General features: G+C 46.2%; 1 protein-coding gene across 1 annotated transcript in view; it reads left to right on the top strand.

The window, feature by feature from the left end:
- The window catches only part of LOC147095308 (uncharacterized), a 101502-nt gene extending 83506 nt beyond the window's left edge, over positions 1-17996 (top strand). The window contains exon 6 of the transcript XR_015074776.1: positions 17656-17996. The gene's annotated coding sequence lies outside the window, so the exon portion shown is untranslated. The remainder of the gene's footprint in view (positions 1-17655) is intronic.
- The last annotated feature ends 283 nt before the right edge of the window (positions 17997-18279 follow it).

The raw sequence follows: 18279 nt of genomic DNA, 5'->3' as shown, positions 1-18279 counted from the left end.
GAGGGAATTCCAGAGCTTAGGGCCTTGGCATCTGAAGGGCGGCAGCCAATGGTGGAGCGATTGAAATCAGGGATTCTCAAGGGACCAGAATTCGAGGAGTGCAGATACATCAGGAGGTTGTAGTGCTGGAGGAGATTAGAGATAGGGAGGGGCGAGGACATGGAGGGATGTGAGAACAAGGATGTGAATTTGAAAATCGAGGCATTGCTTAACTGGGAGCCAATGTAGGTCAGTGAGCACCGGGGTGATTGGTGAATGGCACTTGGTGCGAGTTAGGACCGGGCAGCAGTATTTTGGATGACCTCAACTTTACGGAGTGCAGAGCATGGGAGGATGTCCAGGAGTGCGTTGGAATGGTCACATCTAGAATTAACAAAGGCATGGATGAGGGGTTCAGCAGCAGATGAGCTGAGGCAGGGCTGGAGTCGGGCGATCTTCCAGAGACTGAAATAGGCTGTCTTCATGATGGCGTGGATATGTGGTCAGAAGCTCATTTCAGGGTCAAATATAACATTAAGGCTGCAAACAGACTGCTTCAGCCTTAGACAGTTGCTGGGGAGAGAGATGGAGTCGGTGGCTAGGGAATGCAGTTTGTGGCAGGGAGCGAAGACAATGGTCTTCCCTTTCTTTAATTGTTGGGATTTTCTGCTCATCCAGTACTGGATGTCGGTCAAGCAGTCTGACAATTTAGAGGCAGGGTGAGAGAGAGATTAATGGGAACTAGGGCATCAAAAGTGTTGGTGAGGGTGTGGTTGAGCAGATCAGTAACTGCAGGGTGTCCTGGTGAATGGATGACCAAAGGCCGGATATTTGGTATTTTGAAAGTGCAGTTTTAAGTGAATTGGAGGAGAGTTTGTCCCAGGGGCAAAGTAAATAGGGTTGGGAGGGGGAAGGAGGATGTGGCTGGAGAGCAATACAAGGAAGTGATCAGAGATGGCCTTATCTGTGATTTACATGATGTTAGTAGTGAGGCCACGTGAGATGGAAAGATCAAGGGGGTGGGGGTGTATATGGGCTGGGGAGTTTGCATGGCGGGGGAGATTAAGGGAAGATAGGAGGGCAGTAAATGCAAAGGCGAGAGAGCATGATGAATTGTGATGGTGGTTGAAATCAGCGAAGATAAGTGGCTCAGTTCAGAGGCTGAGAGAGGAAAGCAGTGAAGATATCTCCTTGAGAAAATTGTTTAGAATACTTGGGCGGGCAGTAGATAAGGAACATTTTGAATGAGAGGTGAATTTGAATGACAGATGGCATTCAATGCAGAAAAGTGTGAGGTTATACAGTTTGGTAGGTGATGCGCTATAGAGTCATAGAGTCATAGAGTTATACAGCACAGAAAGAGGCCCATCGTGTCTGCGCCGTCCATCAATCCCTGTCCAGTCTAATCCCATTTTCCAGCATTTGGTCCATAACCTTGTATGCAGTGGCATTTCAAGTGCTCATCCAAATGCTTCTTGAATGTTGTGAGGGTTCCTGCCTCTACCACCCTTTCAGGCAGTGAGTTCCAGATTCCAACCACCCTCTGGGTGAAAAAGTTCCTCCTCAAATCCCCTCTAAATCTCCTGCCCCTTACCCTGAATCTATGCCCCCTTGTTATTGACCCCCCTACTAAGGGGAAAAGTTCCTCTTTATCTACCCTATCTATGCCCCTCATCATTTTGTACACCTCAATCAGGTCCCCCCTCAGCCTTCTTTGATCCAAGGAAAACAACCCCAGCCTGTTTAGTCTTTCTTCATAGCTGAGGCGCTCCATCCCAGGTAACATCTTGGTGAATCTTCTCTGCACCCTCTCCAAAGCAATCACATCCTTCCTATAGTGAGGTGACCAGAACTGCACACAATACTCCAGCTGTGGCCTCACCAGCGTTTTGTACAGCTCCAACATAACCTCCCTGCTCTTATATTCTATGCCTCGGCTAATGAAGGCAAGTATCCCATATGCCTTTTTAACCACCTTATCTACCTGTTCCGCTGCCTTCAGGGATCTATGTATATGTACACCAAGGTCCCTCTGACCCTCTGTACTTCCTAGGGTCCTACCACTCATTGTGTATTCCCTTGCCTTATTTGTCTGTCCAAAATGCATCACCTCGCACTTTTCAGGGTTAAATTCCATTTGCCACTTTTCCGCCCATCTGACCAACCCGTTTATATCGTCCTGTAGCCTGAGGCTTTCCTCCTCGCAATTTACCACCCCACCAATTTTCGTGTCATCCGCGAACTTACTGATCATACCTTTTACATTCTCATCCAAATCATTTATGTAGATCACAAACAGCAAGGGACCCAGCACCGATCCCTGAGGTACCCCACTGGACACAGGCTTCCAGTCACAAAAGCAACCGTCAACCATCACCCTCTGCCTCCTGCCACTCAGCCAGTTTAGGATCCAATGCGCCAAGGCACCCTGGATCCCATGGGCTCTTACCTTCTTGACCAGTCTCCTATGCGGGACTTTGTCAAAAGCTTTGCTGAAGTCCATGTAAACCACATCCACAGCATTTCCCTCATCCACACACCTAGTCACCCCCTCGAAAAATTCAATCAGATTTGTCAGACATGATTTACCCTTGACAAAGCCATGCTGACTATCCCCAATTAATCCTTGCCTCTCCAAGTGGAGACTAATTTTGTCCCTCAGAATTTTTTCCAATAATTTCCCTACCACAGATGTTAGGCTCACTGGCCTGTAATTCCCTGGTTTATCCCTGCTACCCTTCTTGTATAATGGTACTACGTTAGCTGTTCTCCAGTCCTCTGGTACATCCCCTGTGGCCAGAGAGGTTCTGAAAATTTGTGTCAGAGCCCCTGCAATCTCCTCCTTTGCCTCATACAACAGCCTGGGATACATCTCGTCCGGGCCTGGGGATTTATCCACTTTTTGGCCTGCTAAAACCGCTAGTACCTCCTCCCTCTCGATGCTAATATGTTCAAGTATGTCACAGTCCCCTTGCCCGATTTCTATGTCTACATCGTCTTTCTCCATAGTGAACACAGATGCAAAAAATTCATTTAAAACCCCACCTACATCATCTGGCTCTACACACAGATTGCCACTTTGGTCCCTAATGGGCCCTACCCTTTCCCTGGTTATCCTCTTCCCCTTAATATACTTATAAAACATCTTAGGATTTTCCTTTATTTTGCTCGCCAGTGTTATTTCATGGCCCCTCCTCGCCCTCCTAATTTCTTTTATAAGTATGCCCCTGCACGTTTTATACTCCTCTAGGGCTTCCTCCGTCTTTAGTCTTTTGTAACTGCCAAAAGCCCCCCTTTTTTTCCTAATGCATTTTTGTATATCCCTTGTCATCCAAGGTTCCCTTTGCTTGTTGGTCCCACCCTTGACCTTTACAGGAACATGTTGGCGTTGTACTCTCTCTATTTCCCTTCTGAAAGTCTCCCACTGTTTTGATGTAGATTTTCCTATAAGTAGCTGCTCCCAGTCCGCTTTGGCCAGATCCTGCCTTATCATATTAAAATCGGCCTTCCCCCAATTTAGAACCCTTATTTCCGGGCTGTCTTTGTCTTTTTCCATGACCACCTTAAATCTCACCAAATTATGGTCACTGTCGCCAAAATGCTCTCCTACTGACACTTCCACCACTTGCCCGGCTACATTCCCTAGAATTAGGTCCAGTACCGCCCCCTCTCTTGTAGGACTTTCTACATGTTGGCTCAAAAAGCTCTCCTGGATGCACTTTAAGAATTCTGCACCCTCTAAGCCTTTCACACTCTGACTATCCCAATTAATATTGGGGAAGTTGAAATCCCCCACTATTATTACCCTATTATTATCAATCACTCAAAAGACTGAGGTTAAGCGAGTAACTAACAGGCTTTTATTAACTAGAGAATGAAGGTGTGCCTCGAGTGGTCGACCAGTCCAGAATACAGAGGGGCTGTGGAGCAGTCACCTTTATACCTGGACTCGTGGGAGGAGTCAGCCGAGGCATGTACAGACATGTACACAGTGGAATACAAACAGTGGTTTACCACATTCACCCCTTGTTTAAAAATGAGTGCGGCGGGGTGAAGTGTATTAAAAGTTTGTGTATTGGAGTCTCTCCGGAGGTCTTGTCTGCCGCTGTGATCGACGTGGCGACGGCAGGGGTAGTGAAGCTTCTGGCGTCGAGTCCCGCGTAGGCTGGGGCACTGGTGTGTAGTCCTCGTGGGTGTCGAGCGGGTCGCGGGGCCCAGGCGTGCCGTCTGCTGGGGTTGGATATTGGATCATGGGGGGGGGTGGTAGTGGGTGGTAGGTTACTGGGGCCCCCGAGGGTGCGAGGTCTCGTATGGAGACTGTGTCCTCCCGCCCGTCTGGGTACGCAATGTAAGCATACTGGGTGTTGGCGTGGAGGAGGTCGACCCTCTCGACCAGGGGGTCCATTTTATGGGTCCTCACGTGTCTTCTCAGTAGGACCGGCCCTGGGGACGTCAGCCATGGTGGTAGCGATGTCCCCGATGTGGACTTCCTTGGGAAGACAAACATTTTCTCATGAGGGGTGGTGGTAGTGGCAGTGCAGAACAGTGACCGAATAGAGTGGAGCACATACTGCCAGCGGGAGTTCGGAAGGCCCCTAGACTTTTAAGCTAGCAGGGCGGCCTTCCAAACTGTCGCATTCTCTCTTTCCACCTGTCCGTTCCCCCGGGGGTTGTAACTGGTGGTCCTGCTTGTGGCAATACCCCTAGCGAGCAGGTACTGGCGGAGTTCGTCGCTCATAAACGATGAGCCCCGGTCGCTATGGATATAGCTGGTGAAACCGAACAGGGTGAAGAGGTCGTTCAGACATTTAATGACCGTGGCACTGGTCATGTCCGGGCAGGGGATGGCGAACGGGAAACGGGAGTACTCATCAATAATGTTGAGGAAGTACACATTGCGGTCAGAGGAGGGGAGAGGCCCTTTAAAATCAACGCGCAGGCGCTCGAATGGGCGAGTGGCTTTTATCAGGTGAGCCATGTCTGGTCTATAAAAGTGCGGTTTGCACTCAGCGCAGACTTGGCAGTTCCTGGTCATGGTCCTGACCTCCTGTGGTGATTATTCTTTATGTTTAGTAAGAAGTATTGTGATTGGTTGTTTGCTTCCTGCCTTGGGATATATGCTGTAATCTCATTGGTAGTTGATGTCATGTGATTTGTGGTGGCCACCTTAAATTCAGTTCTTTCCAGCCTTTAGTTGGGACTGGGTGTTGAAAGATGTGCTACAGGATTTTTAAGTTAATAAAGCCTAGATTAGAAAGGCAAATCTATTCTTTATTTCAATTTATTAACTTTATGTCAGAATGGACCGATATCTTCAACCAGAACGATTCAATGCTGACCCTAATTCTGCAGGAGTGGATGATAAATGGAAACACTGGTATTGCACATTAAAAACGTTTTGGGCGTGTTGGATCAAGAGTCTCTAAATAAGCTGAATATGCTGATCAACTACATTGCTCCGGATGTGTATAAGTATATTTTGGACTGTAAAACTTACGAAGTGGCTATTTCTACATTGGAAAAGATTTTTGTTAAACCAAAGAATGAGGTATTTGCACGTCACCTTCTATCTGCCCGTAGGCAGCAGGTGGGAGAATCTTTGGATACTTATTTACAAGCACTTCGGTGCCTTAGTGTTAACTGTAATTATAAGGCCGTGATGGCTGAAAAATATAAGGAAGAATCGGTACGGGATGCTTTTATTAATGGATTACTGTCTAGGTCAATTCGTCAACGTTTGTTAGAAAATAAGACTTTGGATCTTAAGAGTGCTTTTGAGCAAGCTTCTACATTGGATGTGGCTCAGAGAAGTTCGGATTCTTATGCTCTTTTTAATTGGCCTGTGACTGTGGTTTCGGCAGTTCCGAATGAAAAGGAATTATGTGGACTTAATAGGAGTGGTTTACTAGATTCTGAAACAGTTTCTACTTCAGCGGCTGTTGCCTCTAGGATTCAGAAGTGTTATTTTTGTGGGAACGTCCGGCACCCTCGTCTGAAGTGTCCTGCTCGGGAGGCTGTGTGTAGTAAATGCGGCAAGAGAGGTCATTACGCATGTGTGTGTAAATCATCAGGTTCAATTACCTCCTCTGTGACTATTCAGCCTTTAGATAGGGCGTTTATTGCATCAATTTCTGCTGCATTTGCTCATGGCCTAAACAAAGCTATAGTTACGGCCCAAGTTAATGGGTTGGAAGTGAAGGCCCTTATAGATACGGGCAGTACCGAGAGTTTTATAAGTCTTCAGTTTGCAAAGGAGAAGCATTTGAAAATTTTGCCTGTTTCCTATCAGGTGTGTATGGCTCAGACGACTCTCACTTCACAAGTAGCTGGTTGTTGCCTTGTGAAATTGATTCTTCTAGGTAATACGTATACTGATATATGCCTATCTGTTTTGCCTAATCTCTGTGTGGATATTTTGATTGGTCATGATGTGCTTCAGTTACACGAGTCTCTCAGTCTTTCATTTGGAGGGACTAAGCCACCTTTATCTATTTGTGGATTAACCTCTTTATCCATTTCTCCATTATCACTTTTTTCCAATTTGATGCCGGATTGTAAGCCAATTGCTACCAAGTCAAGAAGGTGTAGCAGTCAGGATAGAGAATTTATTAATTCTGAAGTTCAACGTCTCTTATTGGAAGGAATCATTGAACCTAGTTGTTCGCCTTGGCGGGCACAGGTAGTTGTCACGACTAACGAGAGACATATGAAACGAATGGTGATAGACTATTCCCAAACTATTAATAGGTATACTCAATTAGATGCGTACCCTTTGCCTAAGATTGATGAGCTTATCAATAAAGTATCTCAGTATAAGGTTTTTAGCACTATTGACCTAAAGAGTGCTTATCATCAGATTCCTATTGTTAAGAAGGATCAACCATATACGGCCTTTGAGGCTGGTGGAAAGCTGTATCAGTTTTGCTGAATACCATTTGGTGTTACTAATGGTGTTGCTTGTTTTCAACGGGCAATGGATGCTTTTATAAGTGATAACTCTCTCTCTGACACCTTTTCATACTTAGATGACATCACGGTGTGTGGCAAATCAAGGGTGGAGCATGATTCTAATTTAGAAAGATTCCTTCAAGCTGCGGAAAAAGTTGGTTTAACTTTCAATAAAGAGAAGTGTACCTTTTAGACCACTGAGGTAAATCTACTGGGGTACATTATCTCGGGAAACAAGATTAAACCAGACCCAGAACGCCTGCGACCATTGATTGATTTACCTTGTCCTACTAATTCTAAGGCTTTGCAACGATTTGTTGGACTGTTTTCTTACTATTCTAATTGGATTGCACATTTTTAATGGAAGATCCAGCCTCTTATTCGGGTTACGACATATCCTCTATCATGGGAGGCCAGGACGTGTTTTGATAATTTTAAAAAGGATATCCTTGGAGCAGTTGTGCATTCTATTGATGAGCGGGTTCCTTTTGTGATTGAGACGGACGCTTCTGATTTTGCAATTGGGGCTACTCTGAACCAAAATGGAAGACCTGTGGCCTTTTTCTCATGTAGCTTGAACAATAGTGAAAAAAGGCATTCTTCAATAGAGAAAGAGGCGTATGCAATAGTAGAAGCACTGCGTAAATGGAGACATTATTTATCGGGGCAACATTTTACGTTGGTAACTGATCATAAGTCTGTGTCCTTTATGTTTGATGTCAAACATTTTGGAAAGATTAAGAATGATAAAATAATGAGGTGGAGGATTGAGTTGGCATGTTACCATTTTGATATAGTTTATCGTCCGGGGAAGGATAATGTTGCTGCTGATGCGCTGTCGAGGGCTTATTGTTCTGTGATTCACGGAGATACGCTTATTAATCTTCACAATGCCTTATGCCATCCTGGGGTTACGAGGATGATACACTTCGTACGCAGTAAGAATTTGCCCTTTTCAGTTGAAGACGTCAAGCGGATGACTTCATCATGTTCTATCTGTGCTCGGTGTAGACCGAATTTCTTTAAGCCTCAACGAGCTCATCTTATAAAGGCTACTTCTCCTTTTGAACGTTTGAGCGTCGATTTTAAGGGGCCTCTTCCTTCAACTACTCAAAACCGATATATATTTACTGTTGTGGATGAGTTTTCAAGGTTCCCTTTTGCTTCTCCTTGCGCAGATGTATCAGCTGCTACAGTTATCAAATGTCTGACTCAACTTTTTGTCATCTTTGGGATGCCTGCGTATATCCATTCGGATCAGGGAAGTTCTTTTATGTCTTCCCAGTTGAAGGAATACCTTCAGAGTCGGGGAATTTCTACTAGCAGAACTACCCCGTATAATCCCCAGGGTAATGGACAGTGCGAACGATACAATGGGGTGATCTGGAAGGCAGTTATGTTGGCTTTGACATCCCAGAACCTTAAGAGCACACAGTGGGAAATGGTACTGCCTGATGCCCTGCATTCCATTAGATCATTGCTTTCAACGGCTACTAATGTGACCCCCCATGAAAGGCTCTTTAACTATCCACAGAGATCTACTACGGGATATTCGGTACCTTCATGGCTTACTATGCAGGGACCTGTGCTGCTTCGACGCCATGTTAGATTGTCAAAATATGATCCTTTAGTGGAGGAGGTGGAGCTGTTGGAGGCAAATTCCCAATATGCTCATATTCGATTCCAAGATGGGAAAGAAAGTACCGTTTCAATTAAAGACTTGGCTCCTTGTGGTGGCCAGCCCTCTTCTGAGGATATTAACAATAGTCATGATTCAGATAATGTGGATGCTGTTACAGATACTACGAATATTTCCAATCCGACTGTAGATAATTATACTTCTATTAGTCAGCCCTCGATGGATGTTCATGACCGTCCCAGTTTACCTCCTGATGGGATTTCTAATCCGGAAACCGTTGAAAATCGGGATATGGATAGCCTTCCTGCAGAAGATACTTCTGTGTCTCCTGGTGTGGGAGGGCAAGGAATTTCACCAAGGTTAAGAAGGTCAACACGAACAAGATATCCGGTCAGAGAAGTTCGGATTCTTATACTCTTTTTAATCGAACTGTGACTGTGGTTTCGGCAGTTCCGGATGAAAAGGAATTATGTGGACTTAATAGGAGTGGTTTCCTAGATTCTGAAACAGTTTCTACTTCAGCGGCTGTTGCCTCTAGGATTCAGAAGTGTTATTTTTGTGGGAACGTCCGGCACCCTCGTCTGAAGCGTCCAGCAGGGTGTAGCGATTTATTGTCTGGCTGTAGTCGATGACCAGGTGCTGCTTCTCGCCAGTCTTAACGACCACAACCTGGGCTCACCAGGGGCTGGTGCTGCCCTCAATAATCCCCTCCTTCAGGAGCCGCTCCACTTCGGTTTTAATGAAAACCCTGTCCCCGGCACTGTATCGCCTGCTCTTTGTGGCGATGGGCTTACAGTCGGGGGTGAGGTTAGCAAACAGTGGGGGGGGTGGTGACTCTGAGTGTGGAGGGGTTGCACCTGGTGCACGGCGGGCAATTTGGAAGCTGCTGGCTGCGGACTGTGAGTGGGGGGAGGGGTCCACCGTACGCCATCGTAACACTTTTAAGGTGGCACTGAAAATCTAACCCCAGTAGAACAGCAACGCAGAGGTGGGGCAGGACCAGAAGTTTAAAATTATCGTACACAGTACCGTCTACTAAGAGTGTCACCACGCAGTAGCCGCCAATGTCCACCGACTGGGACTCAGAGGCCATAGAACTCCACTGGTGCGCAGGCAGGACTGGGAGGGAGCAACGCCGCACCGTGTCGGGGTGGATGAAGCTTTCCGTGCTCCCAGAGTCAAAAAGGCAGATTGTTTTGTGACCATTTACCTTAATGTCCATTGTGGACCGGGCCAGTTGGTGCGGTCTCGCTTGGTCCAGCGTAACGGAGGCCAGCGTAGGGGTCGGCGTGTTGTGGCGGGTATCAGATGAGGCGGTGTTGGGGGCCAAGATGGCGGCTGGCGTCCAAGATGGCGGCGTCCATGATCCCCATGTGGCTGGAGGTGTCCAAAATGGCTGCTGATCCGGTGGTTCACACATGGCTGGGGAGGCCCAAGATGGCGGCCCGCACGGCCCACATGCGGCGCTGCTGGGGTTCAGGGTGGCTTTGGCCCTGCAGATGCTGGCGTAGTGTCCCTTCTTCCCGCAGCCCGAGCAGATCGCATTTTGCGCCGGGCAGCGCGCTCTTGGGTGTTTGGCCTGGCCACAGAAGTAGCATTTCTGGCCTTGGGACACTGCTGCGGTAGTTGGGCCGTCGCTGGGATGTGGCTGGGGTGGCACGGTGCTATGAGATGGTCCTACAGTGTCCCAGGCTGTCGTTCCCCGTGGCGTCCACGGTGCAGAGGAGTAGGCATCCATGCCCCGGTAGGCTGCGTCCAATGATAGTGCGAGTTCAGAGGCCTTGTTGAGGTCTAGGTCACTCTGCTCCAACAGTCGCTGTCAGGTGTAATTGGACCTGTGGCCCGCTACAAAAGCGTCCCGGATAAGTTCCTCTGTGTACACGGCGGCCTTTACATCCTTACAACCACAGGCCCGGCCAAGTACAGACAGTGCCTGAAGGTATTCCTCGGTCGATTCCCCAGGTTCTTGTTTACGGCTCCCCAGGAGGTGCCTGGCGTACACCTCGTTCACTGGGCACGTGTACTGGTCCTTGAGGAGCTTGATAGCAGCCATGTACGAGGTTGCATCCTGGATGACCGAGTATGCTCGGTGGTTCACTTTGGAGGTCAGGACATCCAGTTTGTCCTCATCCGATTTGACCGTTGCAGCGGAGGCGATCAGGAATTTTTCAAAGCACCTAAGCCAGTGAGCAAACTTGGTGGATGCATCCGCCTCCCGATGGTCTATGTCTAGGCATGCTGGTATGAGGATCTTCTCCATTATAAAAAAATCTTGTTAATAAAATTGATGCGCTATCAATGACTCAAAAGACTGAGGTTAAGCGAGTAACTAACAGGCTTTTATTAACAGGAGAATGAAGGTGTGCCTCGAGTGGTCGACCAGTCCAGAATACAGAGGGACTGTGGAGCAGTCACCTTTATACCTGGACTCGTGGGAGGAGTCAGCCGAGGCATGTACAGACATGTACACAGTGGAATACAAACAGTGGTTTACCACAGTAGGAACAATGAGGAGAGACAATACAAGCTATATGTACAAATTTAAAGGGGGTGCAAGAACAGAGAGACCTGGGGTTTTTTGTGCACAAATCTTTGGGGGCAGGACAGGTTAACAAAGCAGATAATAAAGCCTATGGGAACCTGGGCTTTATAACTAGAGGTGTAGAGTACAACAGTCAGGAAGTTATGCTGAACCAATATAAAACACTAGTTTGGCCTCAGCTGGAGTATTGTGTCCAATTCTGGGCTCCACACTTTAGGAAGTGTGTGAAGGCTGTGGAGAGGGTACAGAAGTGATTTACTAGAATGGTTCCAGGGTTGAAGGATTACAGTTACATGGACAGACTGAAGAAGCTGAGGTTCTCCTTGGAGCAGAGAGAGCGAAGAGGAGATTTGGTAGAGGTGTTTAAAATCATGAAGGGTTCAGATAGAGTAAATACAGAGAAACTGTTTCCAATCACTGAAGGGTCAATAACGAGAGGGCACAGATTTAAGGTGATTGGCAAAAGAACCAGAGGCGACTTGAGGAAAAACTTGTTTATGCAACAAGTGGTTAGGATTTGGAATGCACTGCCCGATAGGGTGCAGGATACAGATTCAATAGTAGCTTTCAAAAGGCAATTGGATATATACTTGAAGGGAGAAAAAAATTACAAGGATATGGGGGAAGAGCGGGGGAGTGGGTCTCACTGGATTGCTCTTCGAAAGAGCTGGCACAGAATTGATGGGCCGAATGGCCTCCCTGTGTGCTGTATTATTCTTTGATTCCATGATCTTAAATGCCTCAATTATATCACCAGTTAATCCTGTATATGTCAGGGAATATTTATCTAGTCTGTGCAACCTCTCCTCATAATTGAGCCCTTTTTGCTCTGGTGTCATTCTGGTGAATGTGCGCTGCACCCACTCCAAGGCCAATATATCCTTCCTGAGATGCGGTGCCCAGAACTGAATGCAGTTCTCCAGGTGGGGTCTAACCAGAGCTCTGTGCAGCTGAAGCATCCGTTCATCCCCTTTGTATTCCAGCCCTCGAGAGAAAGGGTATATTCCATTAGCTCGACATTTAGAGAACTGTGTACGGGTTGTCTGTGTGTCGGTCTGTATGTGTGTGTAGATGTTGTGATATATGTATGTTTTGTGTTGGAGGGTATGTCTCTACGTGCATGTTTGTGTGTACGCGTGTGTCTATTAGTATCTGCTTGCTTTAGATTCTAACCTCTGCTGCACCTCTGCCTCCATGCCTCATCCAGGACCATTCTTGAAATGATTTTATTACATTTCATCGTCCAGTTACATATCCACCCGCTTATGTATATATTCCCACTGATGTGCTCCTCTCTGTAAATCTATTGGGCCTTGTTTTCATTATTTTTGACAACCTGTTTCTTTAATTGAATCGGTTTGGTCATCATGTAAATTTATCTGAAATGTTTTAAATAATTGTCAAGCGATTCCTGCTGATCTGCTGAGCGTATTTCCATATAGGACGCAGATACCTCGGGGGAGCAGGGATCAAACCAGGTTAAAATAACACTGCAACTGTTATGGTACAGACAACCTAACAGTGGAAGGGAATTGGAGGGAAAATATGTAAGGTAATCTCTAACATGAGTAAAATACATATAATAATCACGGGCGATTTCAACTCCAAGTAATCTGGCAAGAGGTAGGGAAAGGGTAAAGGGGAGTGATGTATTTACTATGTGTTCAGGACTGCGTTCTTACCCAGTACGTAAGAAGCCCAACGAGAGAGGAATCACTGACTGATCTATAATGGGAAATGAACCAGAGCAGATAAGAGAAGTGAGCTTAGGTGAAAATCTGGACAGTGTCGATCACAACATAATAGAGTTCAGGAGGAATCTATTCCACTAAGAACAAACTAGCCAGTAATGAAACACCATAGATGAATAAAGAGATAAAGGCAAAGTTGAAACTGTAGGAAAAGGCAGACACTGAGTACAGTGACAATAAAGATGACAAACGGGAATAGGAAGAGGTTGGAAAGAAATTTAAAAAAAAAGGTAGACAGGAGAAGAGGAACTACAAAATTAAATTATCAATGAATATAAAAAGAAATAGTAAAGTATTCTACAGAAACATAAAACAAAAGGTAAAACAGGATAGGGACAGGGCCACTGAAGGATGCACAAGATAAACTCAGAAGTAATGGCAGCGAAATGGCAGAAATATTGGAGAATTACTTTGCCTCAGTTTTTACCAGGTAGACTAACAAGGTGGACATGATATCTGTTTTGATCTCTTCTAATGGCAAGATATTTAAAATAGAAAGGGGGAAATCATTTATAAACTAGTAAACGGCGGGTCTGGATGTATTACATTCGCAAATACTAAAAGAAGCAAATGAAGAGATAGCAAAGGCAAAATTGGCAGAAGACACCAAGTTTGGGATTATTGTTAATATAGGTATGTGTGAGGTGGTGGATTTTCGTAGGAGGAATAAGGAGGCCACGACCTCCTTGGAAAGTAAGTGTGTAAATGGGGTAGAGGAGCAAAGGGATCTAGGGGGACAAATGCACAAATCATTAAAAGCAGGTTAACAAGGCCATGAAAATGCAAACAAAGCACTGGGATTCATTTCTAGAGTAAGAGAATTGCAAAGCAGATAATTTATTTTAAATGTGTACAGAACCTTGGTTAGACCACACTTGGCGTACTGTGTACAGTTCTGGTCTCCATATTATGAAAAGGATAGAGAGACACTGGAGAAGGTGCAAAATAGATTGACAACAATGATACCAGAACTGAGAGGTTCTAAGTATTCAGAATGACTGGGCACGCTGGGGCTCTTTCTCTAGAAGAAGGAAGGCTGAGCGATGATCTAATAGAGATCTGTATAATTATGAAGGGGTTTGATAGGGTAGATGTAGAGAAGATGTTACCACTTGTGGGGAGTCCAAAACTAGGGGTCATAAACATAAGATACTCACTAATAAATCCAATAATGAATTCAGGAGAAACCTCTTCACCCAGAGAGTGGTTAGAATGTAGAGCTTGTTGTCACATGGAGTAGTTGAGGTGAATAGCAGAGTGCCTTTAAGGGGAAGCTAGATAAGTACATGAGGGAGAAAGGAATAGAATGATATGCTGATAAGATGAGGTGAAGTAAGGGAAGAGGAGGCTCGTGTGGAGCATAAACACCGGCATGGACCTGTTGGGCTGAATGGCCTGTTTGTGCTGTAACTTCCATTTAATTCTATGGTGAATTCTGAAAAGACACGGTACAGCACTTGAAACAATCTTCAGCAAAGGGCTGGGTGTCAGAGGGTCCAAACTCCGACCTCTGACCCCTACTGATCTGAAGGTTTTGTGTAAAATGAATGTGGGGAGTTCAAACGGAGTCCTTGGTGAGGTCAGATTTATACCACACTTGGCCCTAAATCGGCAGGCTGTGCCGATCAAGTGCCTTCAAAAGCCTGTTTAAAATCTCTCTCTCCGTCACTGATCTCAATCCACCCACAACCTTAACCCTCTCCCTCCTGCTCAGTCTGCATGAATCTGTCTGCATGTGCTTGTATGCGTCCGTCTGTGCGTGTATGCATGTCAGCGTGTGTATGTGTGTCTGTATATATGTGTGTGTGTGTGTGTTTGCGTCTCTATGTATGTGTCTGTGTGTCTGTCTATAAGTAGACACACACATCCTTACCTAACAAAAATCGAACAATCTCAGTTTTTACATTTTGAATTGACCCCCAGCTTCGATAGCTTTTTGTGGGAGGAATTTCCAGATTTCCACCATTCTTTGTGTGAAGAGGTGCTTCCTGACATCACACCTCAACGGCCTGGCTCTAATTTTAAGGTTCTAGTCTCTTCCACCAGATGTAATTGTATTTCTCTATCATCTTAAACGCCTCAATGATATCACCCCATAGTTTTCTATGTTTTAGCTATGAGGGAAGATTGGATAGCTGGGCTGTTTACTTTGGAACAGAGGAGGCAGAGGGGAGATTTAATTGAGGTCTATAAAATTGTGAGGGGCCTAAAAAGTGGTTTGGAAGGTCCTATTTCTCATAGCAGAGAGGTCAATAAACTAAAGTAATTTGTAGAAGCATTAGAGGGGAGTTGAGGACTATTTTCATCCAGAGGGTGGTGGGGGTCTGGAACTCACTGCCTGAGGCAAAAACACTCATCATATTTAAAAAATACTCGGATATGCACTTGAAGTGCCGTAAGCTACAAGGCCTCGGACCAAGAGCTGGAAAGTGGGATTAGGCTGGATGGCTCTTCTTCGGCCGGCGTGGGCTGAATGGCCTCCTTCTGTGTTGTAAAGTTCTATGTTTCTAATACTCGGAGGTTTTAGAGGGTTAAATGTCCTGTTACTGTACCTGGTGCATCATGCCAGTTGAGCTCAAGAGTTAAGACCTGGCGTTGGGCCCAAATGCACAACCTTGTCTTCTGAAAGATCGAGAACTGCCAACTGATCCATGTCACACGGAAAGGAAACGCCTTTTCCCGGGATATCTCCAGAGAGCAGAGCCACTCCCCGTGAGTGTGATTATAAAAGCAGCAAACTCTGAGTTTAGATTCAGAACATTCACAACAGCCGCCTGAATCTGACTCTGAAAAATGCCGCAGAAGATGACGAAAGCTCTGCTCTTGGTTCTTGCATTCCTGGTGCTGACTCTGCCCAGCTCTGCTGGCAAGGGGGATTTTAGAGGTAAATTACGCTGATCTCTCCACAGCCAGTGTTTTATTTTATTTTTAAACTATTGTACTCTCTGTTTGAATGTTGTGGTTTGATTGGTTGAGTGAAGGTATTTGTGAGTTTGTAAGAAAGTCTGAAGAATTTAACCTGAACCAGTTCCACGGGTAAATCCCCTGATTGTTCAGCGGGTCCCTCAGTGGGTCAAGGGAATGCTGGGTGTTTGCTGATCCAAACAGACCAGCAATAAAAGGACAAATTACTGGCCGGTGCCGAGTGGGCGGATCTCAGCCTGAGCATTGACCCAGATCAGAGATTCTGTAATTGGCCTCAGTACCCAGGTACTACATAGAAACATAGAAGATAGGAGCAGGAGTAGGCCATTCGGCCCCTCGAGCCTGCTCCGCCATTTAATGAGATCATGGCTGATCGTCCAAGTTCAGTACCCTGGCCCTGCTTTCTCCCCTAATCCCTTGATCCCTTTAGTCTTAAGAAATATATCTAACTCCTTCTTGAATATATTTAATGAATTGGCCTCAACTGCCTTCTGTGGTAGAGAAGTCCACAGGTTCACCACTCTCTGGGTGAAGAAATTCCTCCTCATCTCTGTCCTAAACGGCTTTCCCCTTATCTTTAGATTGTGACCCCTGGTTCTGGACTCCCCCGCCATCGGGAACATACTTCCTGCATCTCGACTGTCTAGTCCTGTTAGAATTTTATAAGTTTCAATGAGATTCCCTCTCATTCATCTAAACCCCAGCGAATATAAGCTCAATCGACCCAGTCTCTCCTCATATGTCATTCCTGCCATCCCAGGTATCAGGCTGGTGAATCTTCGCTGCACTCCCTCCATGGCAAGAACATCCTTCCTCAGATAAGGCGACCAAAACTGCACACAATACTAAAGGTGTGGTCTCACCAAGGCCCTGTACAACTGCAGCAAGACACCCTTGCTCCTGTACTTGAATCCTCTCGCTATGAAGGCCAACATACCATTTGCCTTAACCACCTGCTGCACCTGCATGCTTACCTTCCGCGACTGGTGCACAAGGACACCCAGGTCTCGTTGCACTTCCCCTTCTCCCAATCTATTGCCATTCAGATAATAATCTGCCATCCTGTTTTTGCCACCAAAGTGGATAATCTCGCATTTATCCACATTATACTGCATCTGCCATGCATCTGCCCAATCAGCCAACCTGTCCAAATCATACTGGAGTTTCTCAGCATTCTCCTCAGAGCACACATGCCCATCCAGCTTTGTGTCGTCTGCAAACTTGAGGATAATACAGCTAGTCCCATCGTCTAGACCATTAATATATATTGTGAATAGCTGGGGCCCTAGCACTGATCCCTGCGGTAACCCACTGGTCACTGCCTGGCACTCGGAAAAAGACCCGTTTATTCCAACTCTTTGCTTCCTGTCTGCCACCCAGTGCTCTATCCAAGACAGTACCTTACCCCCAATCCCATGTGCATTAACTTTAATCTCTAATGCGGGACCTTATCGAAAGTCTCGTGAAGTTCCAAATACACCAGATCCACTGGTTCTCCCTTATCTATTTTAACAGTTACATCCTCTGGAATCTCCCAGTTGCTGCTCCCAATCACTCCTACCCACTGCAAATAGTGAGAGTGTGGACTCTGTGTGAGGACAGGAGCTGGAGCTCCTTCAGTCCCTTTACCTCACTCTCACTGTCCAGTCTCACAGATGAAGATTGGTGCCCTTCAGGCAAAAGTGAGTCTGTACAGGTCAGGTGAGGGGGAGTGGTGCTGGCTTTCATTAAGTATAAAAGAGTCAAGGTTCATGTGTGGTCCAGAGTCAGTCCCAGTAACACTTACAGATTCAGCTTCAAGTTTTCTCATTGTTCTCCCTCCCTCTGTGTACAGAATGATTAAGCAATTCATTCTTCATTTTGGATTTTAGGGGATTGCGAGGGCAAGCATGTCGGACAGTGTCGTTTGCGCTGTTACGATAACGAGTCGCGTCACCGTCAATACACCTGCAGACTGAAACCGTATATATGTTGCACACCGAGAACGTGGCCAACCGCAGCTCGCCCAGCAGCCCCAGCTCGCCCAGCAGCCCCAGCTCGCCCAGCAGCCCCAGCTCGCCCAGCAGCCCGAGCTGGCTAAGTCCTCACTGAATGAAACCTTCCTTCACGGGAAGCAGGCTCTGTTTGATTGTTTAGTTCCTGTAACCCCTGACCCTGTATTACTGCTGTCATAATAATGGGCTGCACTCATAAATAAAACTTACTGCATCGATCACAGCTTCACATCCGTGTCTTGTTTCTCTTTATGATCAGTGTGTCCGAGGGCAAAGGGTTCGGGGGTGGAATGAGGCTGGGAGAAGCTTTGGGAATCGCAGGAAGTGGGAAGAGGAAACCGCTGCAGGGAATCTCTGTGTGCCTAATAACACATTCAGAAAGGTATTGAGATAAGACAGGTGTCCCAGAATGTCAGCACTCTGACCGTTCAGGGTTCAGGGTATCTCAGTTGAACCGGTTTGTTCAGGCAGATTGGAAGCGGACATACTTTGCATCAGAGC

The sequence above is a fragment of the Somniosus microcephalus genome, unplaced genomic scaffold (assembly GCF_052327205.1).
Source record: "Somniosus microcephalus isolate GS21.2 unplaced genomic scaffold, FLI_Smic_1.0 unresolved_chr1, whole genome shotgun sequence".
Lineage (NCBI taxonomy): Eukaryota > Metazoa > Chordata > Chondrichthyes > Squaliformes > Somniosidae > Somniosus > Somniosus microcephalus.
The sequence above is the reverse complement of the archived record's forward strand: the minus strand, read 5'-3'. Positions and strand labels throughout refer to the sequence as shown.